The sequence below is a fragment of the Nycticebus coucang genome, chromosome 10, assembly GCF_027406575.1.
Source record: "Nycticebus coucang isolate mNycCou1 chromosome 10, mNycCou1.pri, whole genome shotgun sequence".
NCBI classification, from domain to species: Eukaryota; Metazoa; Chordata; class Mammalia; order Primates; family Lorisidae; genus Nycticebus; species Nycticebus coucang.
Genome location: NC_069789.1, coordinates 57079508 through 57097314, shown reverse-complemented (window position 1 = coordinate 57097314; position 17807 = coordinate 57079508). Strand labels below are relative to the sequence as shown.

At 43.0% G+C, this 17807-nt stretch overlaps 1 protein-coding gene across 1 annotated transcript in view; it reads right to left on the bottom strand.

Annotated features, from left to right (window-relative positions):
* DSTYK (dual serine/threonine and tyrosine protein kinase) overlaps positions 1–17807 on the bottom strand; it is a 67055-nt gene that overhangs the window by 48668 nt on the left and 580 nt on the right. The window lies entirely within an intron of this gene.

The window sequence follows — 17807 nt, the reverse complement described above, 5'->3', positions numbered from 1 at the left end:
TCATACCCTTCTGTCCAGTATGTCTATTCTTCATCAAACCTAAGCATAAAAACAGACCGGTTCCCCTGGGTCTTCAGGTCTTCCTTTCTAAAGGCTCCTGTATCACCTAAAACTTTGATTAAATAAATTTGGTATGCTTTTCTCTTGTTAACCTGTCTTATAGGAAGTCTCACCTGTGACCCTTCCAGTGAGTGAGAAAAGCTATCACACTTTTCTGCCCCCACAACAATATATCTACTGAGAGGTGAGTGAAGGCCACAGTAAGGAGCAGTCTATGGCCAGCGTAAGGAAGGCACTACCTGGAGTAAGTGAAATGCAATGTCGTACCTTTGCTTTATTTTACTACCGCAACTCTTAAGGTTGACAAGGGCTTCAAAGTTAATTCAGGTCTCAACAGAGTTACTACTGCAATACTAGTTCCTGGTACCCAAGTATCTCCTTCCTTCATTCAGTATTTTTTAAAATCTTGCTTTTAACATTGAACTTCCCTATATGTAATATATGCTTTATTTCCTTTTTTTTTTTTTGTCGGTGGCCTGGGCTAGAGTGCACTGGTGTCATCATAACTCACTGCAACCTCAAATTCCTGGGCTCAAGCAATCCTCCTGTCTTAGCTTTCTGAGTAGCTAGAAGTATAGGCACACATCACCATGCCTATTTTTTATAGAAACCAAGTCTCACTCTAGGCTCAGACTGATCTTGAACTCCTGGCCTCAAGGGATCCTCACACCTCAGCCTCCTAGAGTGCTAGGATTATAGGCATGAGCCACCATGCCCAGCCATAATATGTGCTTTTATGGCAAGCCTCCTTACGTTTTCTCTAAAAGCAAATGAAATACAAAGGATCTAACAGTTAAGTGAAGCAACCAGCGACACAAATATGCATTTCCACAAATAAGTAATGATGTTTTGTTTCTTATTAACTATATATGCCAAAAGAGAGAAAAGGACAAATCCCAAATTGAAAAAGTAACGTTCCACATCTTCCTACTGCAAGCTTTAATGTACTGAACTACAAAAACCCCAGGAGCTGACAGAAAGAATTCTAGCCAAGAAATATTTCTTTTATTCCCAAACAAGCTCCAACCTTTAGCTAAATTTAAAACACTCTGAATAACACAGGAGGCACCCTCATTTTAAGGAAAACATATGTTTGATGAGTCTGGGTTTCAGAATCTTCAGGACCAAGTGGTATAAGGTATTTTGGTTGAAGGGGATGTTTTCTGGCGATTAGAGTGGGAAACGCACTTATATAGCTAAAGCTCTCGTTAGAACCTAGGAAGTTAAGCTGGCAGAAGTATCTCTAAGTTTTTTTTTTTTGTTTGTTTTTTGCGGTCTTTGGCTGGGGCTGGGTTTGAACTGGCCACCTCTAGCATATGGGGCCAGTGCCCTACTCCTTTGAGCCACGGACACTGCCCTTTTTTTTTTTTTTAATTTTGCTTTCAACTGGCCCTCCAACGGTCTGAGGGACAGTGAACTGGCCCCCTGTTTAAAAAGTTTGAGGACGCCTGCTCTAAGTTATTCTATCTTGTGGCCATATTAAGATCTCTATAACAGTTTTTAAGAATCTGTTAGTACCAGCACCTGAAATGAGGCAGAAAGCCTCCCTTGAGCAGTGTTTTTCAAACTTTTTTTATCTCACAGCACACTTGAACCTATAGTTAAGCTTCTGTGGCACAAATTATGTTGATCAAAAGAAAAAGTAAAAAGAAGAATATAGCTGGGTACAGTGACTCATGCCTATAATCCTAGCACTCTGGAAGGCCAAGGTGGGTAGATTGTCCACACTCAGGAGTTCAAGACCAGCCTAGGCAAGAGTGAGACTCTGTCTCTAAAAATAGCCAGGAATTGTGGTAGGCACCTGTAGTATCAGCTACTTGGGAGGCTGAGACAAGAGAATCACTTGAGCCCAAGAGTTTGAGGTTGCTGTGAGTTATGACGCCACAGCACTCTACTGGGGGTGACAAAGTGAGACTATCTCAAAAAAAAAAAAATATATATATATATATACACTTACTGTGTTTTGAACTTCTTTCAAAAATAATTTTCCAGGGCAGCGCCTGTGGCTCAAAGGAGTAGGGCGCTGGCCCCATATGCCAGAGGTGGCGGGTTCAAACCCAGCCCTGGCCAAAAACTGAAAAAAAATAAAATAAAATAATTTTCCAGGCTTGGTGGCTCATGCCTATAATCCTAGCTCTCTGGCAGGCCAAGGTGGGTGGCCTGCCCAAGCTCAGGAGTTCAAGACCAGCATGTGAAAGAGTGGGATCCCATCTCTAAAGCCAGCCAGGTTTTATGGTGCCTATAATTCTAGCTACTGGGGAGGCTGAGGCAAAAAAACCACTTCAGCCCAAGGGTTTGAGGTTGTTATGAGCTACAACACCACAGCAATATACTGAGGCTGACAAAATAAGATGCTGTCTCAAAAAAAAAATAGTAATAACAATTTAATTAATGATCTTTAAAATTTTTCTTGACACACCTATGATCCTCTCACAGCAACACTGGTTGAAAATTCCTGCCCTAGAGGTTTATACCCCTTGGGGGCCATGTGAAATGAGGGGAACACATCCAGCAGCCTGCTGACAAGTTCCTTTCTGGATGAAAGTGCTCCTGAGACTGGTCGTGCTGCGTTTCTGTTGAGGCTGTAACATATGGAATACGAAGATGCAAGTGGTTCCTTGAAGCCCTGTGCTTCACAGAGGGCTTAGTCTCCATCATTTGGAAGGCAGTACACAATAGTTTATAAGAATTAAGAATGATCCAAAGACAGGAATGTGTTGAAAGGACACAGGAACCAGCTTGAAGGGTGACTCACTGACAAAACTGAGGACAATTTAAGCATAAAAATAAAAAATGATAGCAAGAGAGTCTAATCCATTGAAAAAATTCACAAGTCCACACTGATATAAATAAACAAGCAAAAAGGAAAGCTCTTCTTTACAGCAGAATACCAACTAACAAATACAGAAGGAACAATAGATAAAGAAAACCCAAGGCAGGAGGAATTATTAATGAATGCTAGTTGTATCTAGTGGAAGCAAGTTTTCTTTGAGGGTATCACTGAAATCTCAGAATACCTCCCCACAAAAGACTAATCAATTGCAAACAGAAAAATTGTGAACTTGGGTGGAAAAAACATCTCTAGGGATGGGCTGACATCACATATCCCGTGATAAAAGAAAAAGAAAAAGAGACATTGTTGGGGGCAGTTGGCAAAACTTGAATGGGGTCTGTGGACTAGATGGTAGAATCAATGTTAATTTCCTAATTTGGAGAACTGTATGCTTGAAATGTAGAAGCATAGCCTTGTATGGAAGAAATGTGCACTGGAGTATTTAGAGGAGATGAGAGATGAGACAATCATTTTGCATTCTGCTCTCCAAAGGTTTAGGAGAACTCTAGACATAATACACATGGGGTGGGAGACTGGGTGATAGATCAAATGCATCAAAACATTTTAACAACAGGGATATCTGCATGAAGCAGGTTTGAGATATCTTTGTACTGCTGTGGCAACATGTATGTTTCTTGTATTTCAAACAAAAATTTTTTAATGATCCAAAGGGACACCTAGCAAAACATAACTGACTCTTGATCTCAGAGGAGAGGTCAAGAGCAAGAATTTTACTTGATAAGAAAATACAGCAAGGAAAAAAAAAATACACCAACTACAAGGATAAAAGGATTTGAACAATAACGGTCTCTTCATCGTCCTCATACATGCTCTTCAAATTAGCTACTATCTCATCAGTTTTCCTGTGTTGGTTTTACTGTTGCCCATTCAGAGTCTAAAGAGTTCAAGGCACTAATCTAAGTAAGTAGTTTAGGATGAGATTTATAATCCAAATCTACCAGGCTAAGCAGTATAGACCAACATAAGGGTCCAGTGCAGGACACTCTGATGAAGTTACCTATAACCATCAAGTTCACTAACAAGAAACCACAAGAGGAAGCCTGACTTTACATTGCCCATGTGGCCCCTTCTGTTTGATCAGCAGGGAGAGGTAGACAACGCCCTGCTGTTATCACACACTAACCACATTTATCCTCTACCAGCAAACCACTTTTCCCAAGCTGAGCAGAACTTCTCCATTCCTCTCCATGGAACAAGAACCAGCCCTGAACAGGCCAGTTGTTCAATGAGGGAAAACTGAAATGGGTTTCCCCAGTGGGGTTCTTTTCTGCTAAAAATAAAAATGACTTTTCTCTTACTAGCTGTTCCCGCCACATTCCACTGGCATCTACATATCTCTATAATACTAAAAGCTAAGGCTAGAGTATACTGTATGGAATAGTCCTAAAAGGTAAATTTCATATTGGTTCTGTCACTGTCCCTCTAGAATAGAGAGACCTTTTTTAAAAAAATTTTTTTAGAGACCGCGTCTCACTCTGTCACCCTTGGTAGAGTGCCGTGGCATCACAGGTTACAGCAACCTCCAGCTCTAGGGCTTAGGCGATTCTCTTGCCTCAGCTTCTCGAGTAGCAAGGGACTACAGACGCATGCCACAACACCTGGCTATTTTTTGTTGCAGTTCAAACCCGCCACCCTCGGTATATAGGGCTGGGGCCCTACTAACTGAGCTGCCCTGAATAGAGAGAACTTTTATTCAAACTAGTCTTCCAGCTGCATTTGAGACAGAGCCTTAATCATTGCTCTGGTAAGTTTGGCTTGATTAAAAAAAAAAAAATCCTGGGAAATTCTCACCCCATCATAGAAACTGAAAAAGATTTAAAAAAAAAAAATTGGGGTGGCGCCTATGGCTCAAAGTGGTAGAGCGCCAGTCCCATATGCCAGAGGTGGTGGGTTCAAATCCAGCCCTGGCCAAAAACCCACAAAAAAACCAAAAACAAACAAACAAACAAAATTACATAAAAATAAAAATAAAAAATAAAACAAAAAAAGATTTAAAAAAAATTAAACTGAAATTTGTTCAGCATAAATAAAGCACTTAAAGCTCTTAAACTGATAAGGTTAAATCTATACACTTTAGGAGTAAAGTGCTTTATAAAAAGAAGTATGTATTTTAAAAATCAAAGGCTTTTATTAATACATTACATAACCTAGACATCATTCTTTGTGACAATTCTGATGCATCATTAGACAAGCAAAACAATCCTCAAGTCCTACTTCCCATCTTCCTGCCCAGAGAATACCACTCCAGGGAACGGAAACACGTTATAAAGCCCAATTCCAAAGAAAGTGGTGGTCAAAAGGTTCCCACAGCCATGTGGCACATAGCTGGGGAATACATCCAAACCGGTCACACAGCCTGATAAAAGAAAACAGAAAAATTGCACACATGTGATAGACACTTCAAACCAGGGCCCACAGGGGATACTAGTGACTCCCCATGCTCTGACCAACTTCCCTTCAGAGTTTTGGTTTGGACCTTGGAGAAACATTATGCATAAGGGGCCTTTCTCAGTGAGCCTGATTTATACCTCGAAACAATAAGACACCTATCTCCAACACCGCTGCATCTGTTCTCTGTTCAGGTATCAAGGTTCAGAATCCCACAATTACAAAACATGTAATCTGGCAAGGATCTGAATCAATCACCAAGGATCGGAATCAATCACCAATCAATCACCACTTGGAATGGCCTATACTGAGACTAGACATCCAGGGTACTCTACTCAAGACCTCTGGGAGGTGAGAAAGAAAACCTGTACCTTCCACAAGGACTCACCCTCTGTACTGTTCGTTATGAAGGACACCACTCAGATTCCCCTAGACCACATACAAAGCAAAACCCACCATCCTTAGAGGTTGACTAGTTTCCTATAAGAAGGAGCAAATTAACCCTAGGTCTTACAACTGTTACCAAAAAAAACACATCTGCCCACACCTCTCATACTTTTCCTACTGGTTTCTCTGTGAGGAACTTCTAAGAATGACACGGAAATGAAAGAAGCTCTAACAATATTTATGAATGCATTCTTCATTTGAACCATACAAACAAGATTATAGTAATTCCATCAAAGAGAGAAATAGGCGCACCGCCTGTGGCTCAAAGGAGTAGGGTGCCAGCCCCATATACCAGAGGTGGTGGGTTCAAACCCAGCCCCAGCCAAAAAAAAAAAAAACTGCAAAAAAAAAAGAGAGAGAGAAATAGGACTAATTTTCCTGTACCATGTCACAAAGTAAGCAGTGCATCTCAACTCCTACTTTAACAATGCCATTTAATTTTTTTTTTTTTTTGAGACAGAGTCTCACTTCATCACCCTCAGTAGAGTGCCATGGCATCATAGTTCACAGCAACCTCAAACTCTTGGGCTCAAGTGATGCTCTCGCCTCAGCTTCCTGAGTAGCTAGAACTATAGGTGCCTGGCTGTTTTTAGAACCAGGGGTCTCACTCTCACAATCCACCTGCTTCAGCCTCCCAGAATGCTAGGATTATGGGTGCCACTGTACCCGGCCAATGCCATTTAATCTTACAACTTCCCGGCCAGGCATGCTGGCTCATTCCTGGGAGGCTGAGGTGGGTGGATTGTTGTGCTCAGGAGTTCGAGACCGGCCTAAGCAAGACTGGCCTGAGCAAGAGCCATCCCTACTAGAAATAGAAAAAATTAGCCAGGTGTTGTGGCGGGCACCTGTAGTCCCAGCTACTTGGAAAGCTGAGGTAGGAAGATCACTTGAGCCAGGAGTTGGAGGTTACTATGATCTAGGCTGAAGCCCTAGAACTCTACCCAGGATGACAGAGTGAGACTCTGTCTGAAAAAAAAAAAAAGATCTTACAACTTCCTTTATGTCCTCTCCCTACCCTCTCAAAGAAATGGTTAAGTAGGTAACCAATTTGTAGTAAATCCCCTAGAGGGGACATGATAAAACACTAATCCTTTTTTCCTTCAAAAAATCAATTTGGAATCAATACTCTTCAGTTAGTTGGACAGAATAGTTTATCACTATTCTGTGTCCTGTGCCCAGCATAGTCAGGCATTAAATAAAGATTTGTTAAGTAAAAGAATATTAAGAATTTACTTTCCATATCATGGTGAAGCTCTAGTCTGCTGCTTTGTATGCAACTCATTCAACTACAGCCTAACTCCAGCAGATGTACATCATTCTTCTTTTTCAGGGGCTCAGACAGTAAAATGCGTGTAAATCTATAAAAGTCCTTACCTTCTAGAGGGGAAAAATATTCTTCTGAAGAAAGAATTAAATTTCATTTACTTTCTTTTTTTTTGCAGTTTTTGGCCAGGGCTGGGTTTGAACCCGCCACCTCCGGCATGTGGGGCTGGCGCCCTACTCCTTTGAACCACAGGCGCCACCCTAAATTTCATTTACTTTATAAACATCGTCCCAATATCTACCAGCCATAAAATAATTTAACAGATATTTATTTTGCCATTCATTACATACAAAGCAATACGGCAGGCAATGCAAAGGATACAAAGATGAGTAAAATACAGTCTTTTTTTTTTTCTTGAGACGGAGTCTTACTATGTCCCCCTTGGTAGAGTGCCGTGGCATCACAGCTCACAGCAACCTCAAACTCTTGGGCTTAAGCCATTCTCTTGTCTCAGCCTCCCAAGTAGCTGGGACTACAGGCGCCACCACAACACCTGGCTATTTTTTTTTTTTTGTAGAGACAGAGTCTCACTTTATGGCCCTCGGTAGAGTGCCGTGGCCTCACACAGCTCACAGCAACCTCCAACTCCTGGGCTCAAGCGATTCTCTTGCCTCAGCCTCCCAAGTAGCTGGGACTACAGGCGCCCGCCGCAACGCCCAGCTATTCTTTGGTTGCAGTTCAGCCGGGGCCGGGTTTAAACCCACCACCCTCGGTATATGGGGCCGGCGCCCTACCAACTGAGCCACAGGTGCTGCCCCCTGGCTATTTTTTTTGTTGCAGTTGTCATTGTTGTTTAGCAGGCCCAGGCCAGTTTTGAACCCACCAGCCTCGGTGCATGTGGCCGGCGCTGTATATGGGCGCTGAGCCTAAAATACAGTCTTTACCCTTAGGCATTCATAATCCTTTCAGCATGACAAGAAAAACATACCCATAGCTATAATATAAAAAAGAAAGAAAAAGAAAATAAAAGAAAAAAGGTAAACAAACAAACAAAAAGCATAGGCTTGGCACTCGTAGTACAGTGGTTACGGCACCGGCCACGTACACCAAGGCTGGCAAGTTCGAACCCACCCTGGGCCAGCTAAAAAACAACAATGGCAACTGCAACAACAAAAAAAATAACCAGGCGTTGTGGCAGGTGCCTGTAGTCCCAGCTACTTGGTTGGCTGAGGCAAGAATTGCTTGAGCCCAAGAGTTTAAGGTTGCTGTCAGCTGTGATGCCACGGCTCTCTACCAAGGGTGACATAGTGAGACTCTATCTCAAAAAAGAAAAGCATAATCTGTATGACCAGAGTCTATGGGAACTGGGCAACAAGAATAAGGCAAAATTCATATTCCCCTTTATTTTAATAACATGTTTATGTTTTACCTTCAAAAGATTGTTTTTGAGAAGTACATTTATTGTAGGAAGAGTCCCTGTTCTCTTCATCTAGGAAAACAGAACAGACACAATAAAAAATAAAAAAGTAGAGAAAGCAAAACAAAATTTAAAAATCAGATTGGTTGGGAGGCTGAGGCAGAAGGATGCTGAGTAAAAGAATTGCATGAACCCAGGAGTTTATTTATTTATTTATTTTTGAGAGTCTCAGGCTGTCGCCCTGGGTCGAGTGCCGTGATGTCCCAGCTCACAGCAACCTCAAACTCTTGGGTTCAAGCGATTCTCTTGCCTCAGCCTCCCGAGTAGCTGGGACTACAGGTGCCTGCTACAATGCCCAGCTATGCTTCTGTTGCAGTTGTCATTATTGTCTAGCTACCCTGGGCCAGGTCAAAACTGCCAGCCTTGGTGTATGTGGTTGGCGCCCTACCCACTGAGCCACAGGAGCTACAGGCGCTGCCTGAACCCAGGAGTTTGAGGGTTGTTCTGAGCTAGGCTGATCCCATGGTACTCCAGCCTGGAAAAACAGAGTAAGACTCTGTCTCAAAAAAAAAAAAAAAAAAAAACAGGTTCGAGTTTTACTTAAAGCCATGGTTTCTTTAAAAACTATCTGCAAAGGTGACAAACTAGTTATACTAAAATCAGTAATGACTTTAAACATATTTCAAATGATAATAAGCTTAAAGGCAGTATATTTTTCTTTTAAGAGCAGGCAAAATTTTCCAACTCTTTTTAATACATGTAGCAGGCTACATTGTGACATGAGAAACAGATTATCCCAGGAAAGAAATATTAGGAAAGGGAAAGGCTAAAAAGAGAAAGGGTGGAAAGAGCCCCTATGCTTGAGAAGGTCATTTCCTCCCAGGTGCCTCCCAGGGAGCCTTAGGTTGCAAGCTCAGCAAAGAGGGGCCTGATGCCCTAAACTTCAGGGAGCAGGTACTAGAGTGAGAAGCCTGCGTAGGTAGTGTCCTGTTACAGTCATTTAATTGGATGAAGTCTCCCACTAAAATAAATTTTGGTTCCATGGCAAGCTATGGAGCTATGACTCATTTATAACAAAGTCTCTCTGCTACAGAAGTGCATCTTGTATTTCCATGCCCAGGTCAGAAAAGAACAAAGGAGAGCCAACAGAAGCAGAACTGGACGAGGAGCCTGAAGACCTCAGTCTAAATCCGGCTCAAAACTGTGCTGTCCCACATTCCATCTTTCTGCTCCTCTTATTCTTCCCTCAATCCAGTGTTCCAAGTTTCGAATGCAATGTTCAACCAACTACATACACACACACACACACACACACACACACACTCTCACACTCAAACACCCACATATAGCTAACACTAACTTTATACCTGTGCTTTAATGCTGTAGTCCCTAACGCCTGGGGCAGTGACAGGGTGGGGTGGGGTGGGGTGTACAGCAGAAGATGAGCAGTGGATGAGGGAGCTGAAGCTTCATCTATATTTACAACTGCTCCCCATTAATCACTCCCCAGTTCCCACTGATCATTGACATCACTGCCTGAACTCTGGCTCCGGTCAGATTCCTGCCCCCCCACCCTTCTGTGGAAAAACTGTCTTCCACGAAATTGGTTCCTCGTGCCAAAAATGTGGGGGACTGCTGCTTTAACATATATTGTCTCTAAATGTCACAACTTTGTAAAGTTAGGCATTATCGCTCTCATTCTATGTATTTATTGAGACATAATTCACCCCTTTTAAGTGTCTAATTCAGTGGTTTTTAGTACATTCATGAAGTCATACAACTAACCTCATTATCTAATTCCACAGCATTTTCATCCCCCCAAAAGAAAACACCACACTAACAGTCACTCCTCATTTTCTTCTTCCCATACCCCTAGAAACTACTAATCTACTTGGTATCTCTATAAATGTGCCTATTCTGGATATTTCATATAAATGGAATCATACAATATGTGGCATTATGTATCACTTCCATTTTATATGTGAAGAACCTAAGACTCAAACTGACCAAATAACTTGCCCCAAGTCACACAGTTAATAAGAGGATACAGTAAAATAGGAACCCAGGTCTGATTCAAATGTTTATGCTTACTTTTGAACACTGTATGTTGCTTCCATGTGGGAAGAAAACAGATAGTTTTAGACATTCTTTTTTTTTTTTTGTAGACAGAATCTCACTTTATCACCCTCGGTAGAATGCTGTGGCATCACACAGCTCACAGCAACCTCCGACTCCTGGGCTCAGGCGATTCTCTTGCCTCAGCCTCCCAAGTAGCTGGGACTACACGCACCCACCACAATGCCTGGCTATTTTTTTGTTGCAGTTTGGCCGGGGCCAGGTTTGAACCCACCACCCTTGGTATGTGGGACTGGCACCCTACTCACTGAGCCACAGGCGCCGCCCAGTTTTAGATATTCTTGAAAAACCGTATCTATAGCACACCATCTCTACTAAGCTTATGTTGAAATGCATAGGTAGCTCTTCTAAACAGCTGATGGCAAACCACTAGAAAGCACAGCCATCCCAGTCAACATCCATTGTCACTGTTTGACCCATATACCAAGGGTGGCGGTTCAAACCCGGCCCCCGCCAGACTGCAACAAAAAATAGCCGGGCGTTGTGGTGGGTGCCTGTAGTCCCAGCTACTTGGGAGGCTGAGGCAAGAGAATCGCTTAAGCCCAGGAGTTGGAAGTTGCTGTGAGCTATGATAGTACAGCACTCTACGGAGGGCCATAGAGTGAGACTGTCTCAAAAAAAAAAAAAAAGTCTATTTTAAGTAAGTATAGTAGTACTCTTCCCCTTCTTTTAAATTCTGGTAACCATTTTATACTAGATGTGGAAAAAGGGGAGGGGTAAAGAATGTTGAAGAAACATAGCTCAACAAGCAAAGAGCTATTAAAAACTGAAGAATTAGCTGGGTGTAGTAGCTCACGCCTGTAATCCTAGCACTCTGGGAAGGTGAGGCAGGAGGATTGCTTGAAGTCAGGAGTTTGAGACCAGCCTAAGCAAGAGTAAGACCCCATCACTACTAAAAATAGAAAAATCAGCCAGACATCTTGAGGCACATCCCTGTGGTCTCAGCTAATCCAGAGGCTGAGTGTAGGAGTGTGAGATTGGTAGTGAGCTATGAAGATGCCATGGCGGGCAGCGCCTGTGGCTCAAAGGGGTAGGGCGCTGGCCCCATATGCCAGAGGTGCCAGGTTCAAACCCAGGCCTGGCCAAAAACCGCAAAAAAAAAAAAAAAAGAGAGAGAGAGAGAGAGAAGATGCCATGGCACTCTACCTAGGGCAATAAACTAAGAGTCTGTCTCAAAAAAAAAAAAAGGAAAAGAAAAACTTAAGAATTACTCACATGCAATGCCTTATAACCTAGCCACACTTTACCTTTCTGCTTTGTGTGAGTGTTGCATATATTATATAAATGGAAATGGTTTAGATTAGATTATACCTTTCTAGAGGACTGAGTTCAGGTCTTCCTAGTCTTTTTATCTATCATCCCACATAAACAAATAAGTGCACATTATCAATAATGTTGATAATTATTATTTTTCTTTTATTTTAGATTAGTATGAGGGTACAGACAATTAGGTTACATTGTTTCTATCTGTTAGGTAAAGTCCAAGTTGTAGTTGTGCCCTCCCCCAGGAGGGTGTGCCATGTACCCTTACAATGTACCTGGTAGGTGAGAGCACACTAACCCCCCTCCCACCTCCACTCTCCCCTTTCCCCTATTTATTCTGTCTTAGGAGAAAAGCCTGAATTCCCCCTTTTAGAAGAAAATCAATAGATAGAGGGGCTCTCATCCCCTATAGCTAACTGGAAAAAAAGGCTAATGATTTGGGCAGCCGAGGAAAATTGAATCAAAGAAATTTCACTTTTTTCTTTTTTTTGGAGACACAGTCTCAATATGGGTAGAGTGCCGTAGCATCACAGCTCACAGCAACCTCAAACTCTTAGGCTTAAGCGATTCTCTTGCCTCAGCCTCCCAAGTAGCTGGGACTACAGACACCAGCCACAACACCTGGCTATTTTTGTTGTTTATTTAGCAGGCCTGGGCTGGGTTCGAACCCACCAGCCCTGGTACATGTATCCAGTACCCTAACCACTGTGCTAGAGATGCCTCGCCAAAAAACTTCACTTGGTTTTGGTTTTCTTTGTACAAGGTAAGCTACTCGGAAAAAAAAAAAGAGAGAGAGAGGTCATTTTACAGTTCTATTCCACCTACTTTTAAACCTCTAAAATATCATGTATAGGCTCAGCGGCTAGGGTGCCAGCCACATACAATGAGGCTGGCAGGTTCGAACCCAGGCCAGGCCTGCTAAACAACAATGACAACAACAACAACAAAATAGCCAGGCCTTGAAGCCGGTGCCTGTAGTCCCAGCTACTTGGGAGGCTGAGGCAAGAGAATCGCTTAAATCCAAGAATTTGAGGTTGCTGTGAGCTCAACCCTCACAGCAACCTCAAGATGCCACGGCATTCTACCAAGGGCGACAGTGAGACTCTGTCTAAAAAAATAATAATAAAATAAAATATCATGTATATTATGTATTCTCTGCACTGACTGACCCCAGTGAATACTAAACTATCAAAATCAAAAGAGAAACATTATTTGGGGGTTTCGAACACTTTCTTTTGTGGTTGGAAGTGAAATAAACTTTTTTGGTATTGTGACATTATAAATGGTACAAAAAGAGACAGGAAAATTGTTTAACAATTGTTATCCTTATAGTCCAATAATTTCTTTTTTTTTATTAAATCATAGCTATGTACATTAATGCAATCATGGGGTACCATGTGCTGGTTTTATATACAATTTAAAATATTTTCATCAAACTGGTTAACATAGTCTTCACGGCATTTTCTTAGTTATTGTGTTAAGACATTTATATTCTACATTTAGAAAATTTCACATGTAAGATGCACTGTAGGTGTAGTCCCACCAATAGTCCAATAATTTCTAATGCAGAGTTCCTGATTCCAATTCCTCAAATTCCATACTACATCCAACCTAGAGGCATACTTCTACTCTAAAATGACACCTCCATTCTGAAATGATTAAAAACTCCTAGAGAGGCCTAGAGGACCAGTGGCTCATGGTCAAGGTGAGTAGATTGCTTGAGCTCAGGAGTTTAAGACTAGCTTGAGCAAGAGCAAGACCCTGTCTGTATTAAAAATAGAAAAAGAACTAGTCTGGCATGGTGCCACATGCCTGTAGTCCCAAAGACTTAGGAGGCTGTGGCAAGAGAATTGACTGCTCAAGCCTAAGAATTTGAGTTTGCTGTAAGATATGATGCCATGACACTCTACCAGGGCATCAGAGTGAGACTCCATCTCAACAAACAAACAAACAAACAAATCCTGCTAGAGGTTTGTTCAGGTTAAGAATGGATGGCCAGCCTCAGTGCCCGTAGCACAGTGGTTAAGGTGCCAGCCACATACACAGAGGGTGGCAGGGTCAAACCCAGCCCGGGCCAGCTAATCGACCGCAACAAAAAAAGAGCCAGGTGTTGGGGCGGCGCCTGTGGCTCAGTGAGTAGGGCGCCGGCCCCATATGCTGAGGGTGGCGGGTTCAAACCCAGCCCCAGCCAAACTGCAACAAAAAAATAGCTGGGTGTTGTGGCGGGTGCCTGTAGTCCCAGCTGCTTGGGAGGCTGAGGCAGGAGAATCGCGTAAGCCCAAGAGTTAGAGGTTGCTGTGAGCCGTGTGACGCCACGGCACTCTACCCGAGGGCGGTACAGTGAGACTCTGTCTCTACAAAAAAAAAAAAAAAAAAAGAGCCAGGTGTTGTGGCAGGCAGCTGTAGTCCCAGCTACTTGGGAGGCTGAGACAAGAGAATCACTTAAGCCCAAGAGTTTGGGGTTGCTGTGAGCTGTGACGCCACAGCATTCCACCAAGGGCAACATAGTGAGACTCTGTCTCACAAAAAAAAAAAAAAAAAAAAAAGAATGGATGGCCAGGCATAGTGGCCTGTGCCTATGATCTCAGCTATTTGGGAGGCTGAAGCAGGAATATCGCTTAAAGCCAGGAGTATGAAACCAGGACAACGTAACGAGACCCCCATCTCTAAAGAAAGTAGTTTTAAAATTTTTTTATATGAGGGTGGCGCCTGTGGCTCAAAGGAGTAGGGTGTCAGCCCCATATACGGGAGGTGGCAGGTTCAAACCTGGCCCCGGCCAAAAACTGCAAAAAATAAAAAATATTTCAATGAGATAACATTAAAAAGAAAATAAAATGTTTCTTCCCTTGACATTCCACATTCCTATTAATCAGAAACCCAACATTCAGGCTCGGTGCCTGTAGCTCAGCAGCTAGAGCGCTGTCCACATACACCAGGGCTGGTGGGTAGAACCTGGCCAGGGCCTGCCAAACAATAGTAACAACTACAACAAAAAAATAGCTGGGCGTTGTGGCAGGTGCCTCTAGTCCCAGCCACTTGGGAGGCTGAGGCAAAAGAATCGCTTAAGCCCAAGAGTTTGAGGTTGCTGTGAGCTGTGACGCCACAATACTCTTGTCGAGGGTGACATAGTGAGACTCTGTCTCAAAAAAAGAAAAAAAAAAAACATCAAATCGCTCTAAATCCCACCATCTGCACCAGGTTTTTATTTCGGATAGGCAGACTCCAGAGGGTGAAGAGAGTTAAATACCTACCAATTAGTTCATGATGCTGTCAACTAGAAAAGCCAGAGGCAAAATACAAAGGTATAATTTATATTTCTTAGGTTGGCTTTTAAAGAATAAAAGCAAGAGACAACTAAAATGCCTTGAAAACCTCCACCTCCATTCTCTAATTTTGTTTTTTAGTAGTCATTCTAAAACAGGTTATTTTGAAATCAGGAGAGCAACAGAGGGCCTTTTAAGATAAGCTTCCCCTTCCAAGCAGGGGAAGACACTGGAAAGCACTGTTAAGGGAGAGGGTGAAAGTCCACATTCTGGGGATCATCTCTGAAAATATTAGCCTTTCTCACCAGGTCTTTTCTGATAGCCTCACAGAAATTAGTTCCTTCTATGAATCAATTCCAGAACAGCAAATCTCTGGACATATGATGTCCAAACAACTTCAAAAAAGCTAGTCATGGTGGTGCCTGTGGCTCAGTGAGTAGGGTGTTGGCCCCATATGCCGAGGGCGGTGGGTTCAAACCCGGCCCCAGCCAAACTGCAACAAAAAATAGCCCAGTGTTGTGGCAGACACCTGTGGTCCCAGCTACTCAGGAGGCTGAGGCAAGAGAATTGCCTAAGCCTAGGTGTTGGAGGTTGCTATGTATGAGCTGTGATGCCATGGCACTCTACCGAGGGCCACAAAATGAGACTCTGTCTCTAAAAAAAAAAAAAAAAAAAAGCTAGTCATCCTTCTCCTCCCATTTATCACCTGAGGTAAAATAAAAGTTTTTATTGATATCCAGGCCAACTATCATTTAGGATCCTATTAGAATCTTAGTATCCCATTTTTATTTATTTATTTTTTTTGAGACTTAGTTTCACTATGTCACCCTCAGTAGAGTGCCATTGAGTAACAGCTCACAGCAACCTCTAACTCTTGGGCTTAGGAGATTCTCTTGCCTTAGCTTTCCAAGTAGCTGGGACTGTAGGCGCCCACCACAAGGCCCGGATATTTGTTGTTGTTGTAGTTGTTGTTTAGCTAGGCCTGGGTCGGGTTCAAAACCACTTGCCTGGTGTATGTGGCTGGTACCCTAACCACTGAGCTAAGGGCGCTGAGCCAGTATCCTATTTTTAAACACCTTTTCTGGAGTCTTAGTCAAATTTAGGATATGAAACATAAAACTGAGAATACGGTAAGCCAAGCAAGTTAAAATGTGCACCAGTGTATCAGAAAGGACACTGTTGACTGTTTCTGTTTTCCTGCCTCAGCCTCCAGAGTAGCTGGGACTAGGCGCCCGACACAACGCCCGGCTATTTTTTGGTTGCAGTTCAGCCGGGGCTGGGTTTCAACCCTCCACCCTCGGTATATGGGGCCGGCACCCTACTCACTGAGCCACAGGCGCCACCGACTGTTTCTGTTTTCATAAGTGAAATAATGGACCAAAACACTGTCTGCCTCAAAATTTTTATAGTGACCTATGTACCACACAAACTCAGAACAATTCATTCAGTTCAGAGCCTCATATTCAAATTTGCTATCAGCACCTCAATTTGTGGTTCTGAAAGTACATTAGCAAACCACCTGCATCAGAATCTCCTGGGTTTTTTCATGTTTAGAGTCTTAGGACCTATCCCACACACTCCTACTAAATCTGAATCTAGGGGATACAGTCTGAATGTGGCATTTTTAATATGCCCCTTTAGTCTGACTTTAACACACACTTTAGTCTGAGAATACTAAATTAAACCCACTGACATCTTTGCTATTTTGTTCCCAAGATATGTATCTACATGGGATGTCAATCCCTTCTCCCTTCCAACCTATTTCTTAATTAGATGCAGTAGTTAACAAACCCTCCAGTTCCCTACAAACAGCTCTATAAAAGAAAGCAAGAAAATAAGAAACATTAAAGACCATGCATGATTTTTAGGGTTGGGCGTCCGGAGCTTAGTGTTTTAGGGCACCGGGCAAATGCGCTGGGGCTGGTGGGTTCGAACCTGCCGGCCTGCTAAACAAAAAAATAGTCGGGCGTTGTGGTGGGAGCCTGTAGTCCCAGCTACTAGGGAGGCTGAGGCAAGAGAATCGTTTGAGTCCAAGAGTTTAAGGTTACTGCGAGCTATGACGCTATGGCACCCTATCAAGGGTGACAAAGTGAGACTTTGTCCAAATTAAAAAAAAAAAAAAAAAAAAAAAGACCATGCACGATTGTAAGTGATTTGGGTCTCTGGTACATCCCCAAAATAATCATGTCAAGAAGGGCAGGAGTAGCCAGTTCTCCAATGGCTCAAGAGCAAAAGGACCCCTTTCCTCTCTAACTTCTTCACCACAAACACAGCAATACCTCTGGCAATTCCCTGACACCAACCAGATACGATTTCCTTTGGCGACCCCTAACTCTATTTAGAGTACTTTCCTTACTTCTTCACAGAGCTGCCTCATGATTGTTGTAAAAACGTTTCACAAACATAATCAAATACACACACACAGTCCCACGGTCTCCTTGGAATCCTGAGACATCCTTCCCACTGCCTCTCAATCTCTGAACTCGGGTTCTGACCCACAAATGCCCCCTCCCAACTCAGAGCAACTTTCCCCGCCCTTCGGATAAACCCAAGCCCTCTGCAAACAGAGGCCCTCCCCAGTTCCCGCCGCGCACAGCCTGGTCCCCTGGGTCCTGCTCCTGTAACTGCAGCCCTTGGGCGCCCCTTGCCCCCAGATCCCCTGCCCGAGGCTTCTGCAGCCCCTCTCCTCCTCCCATCAAGACGGATGCCCTCCCA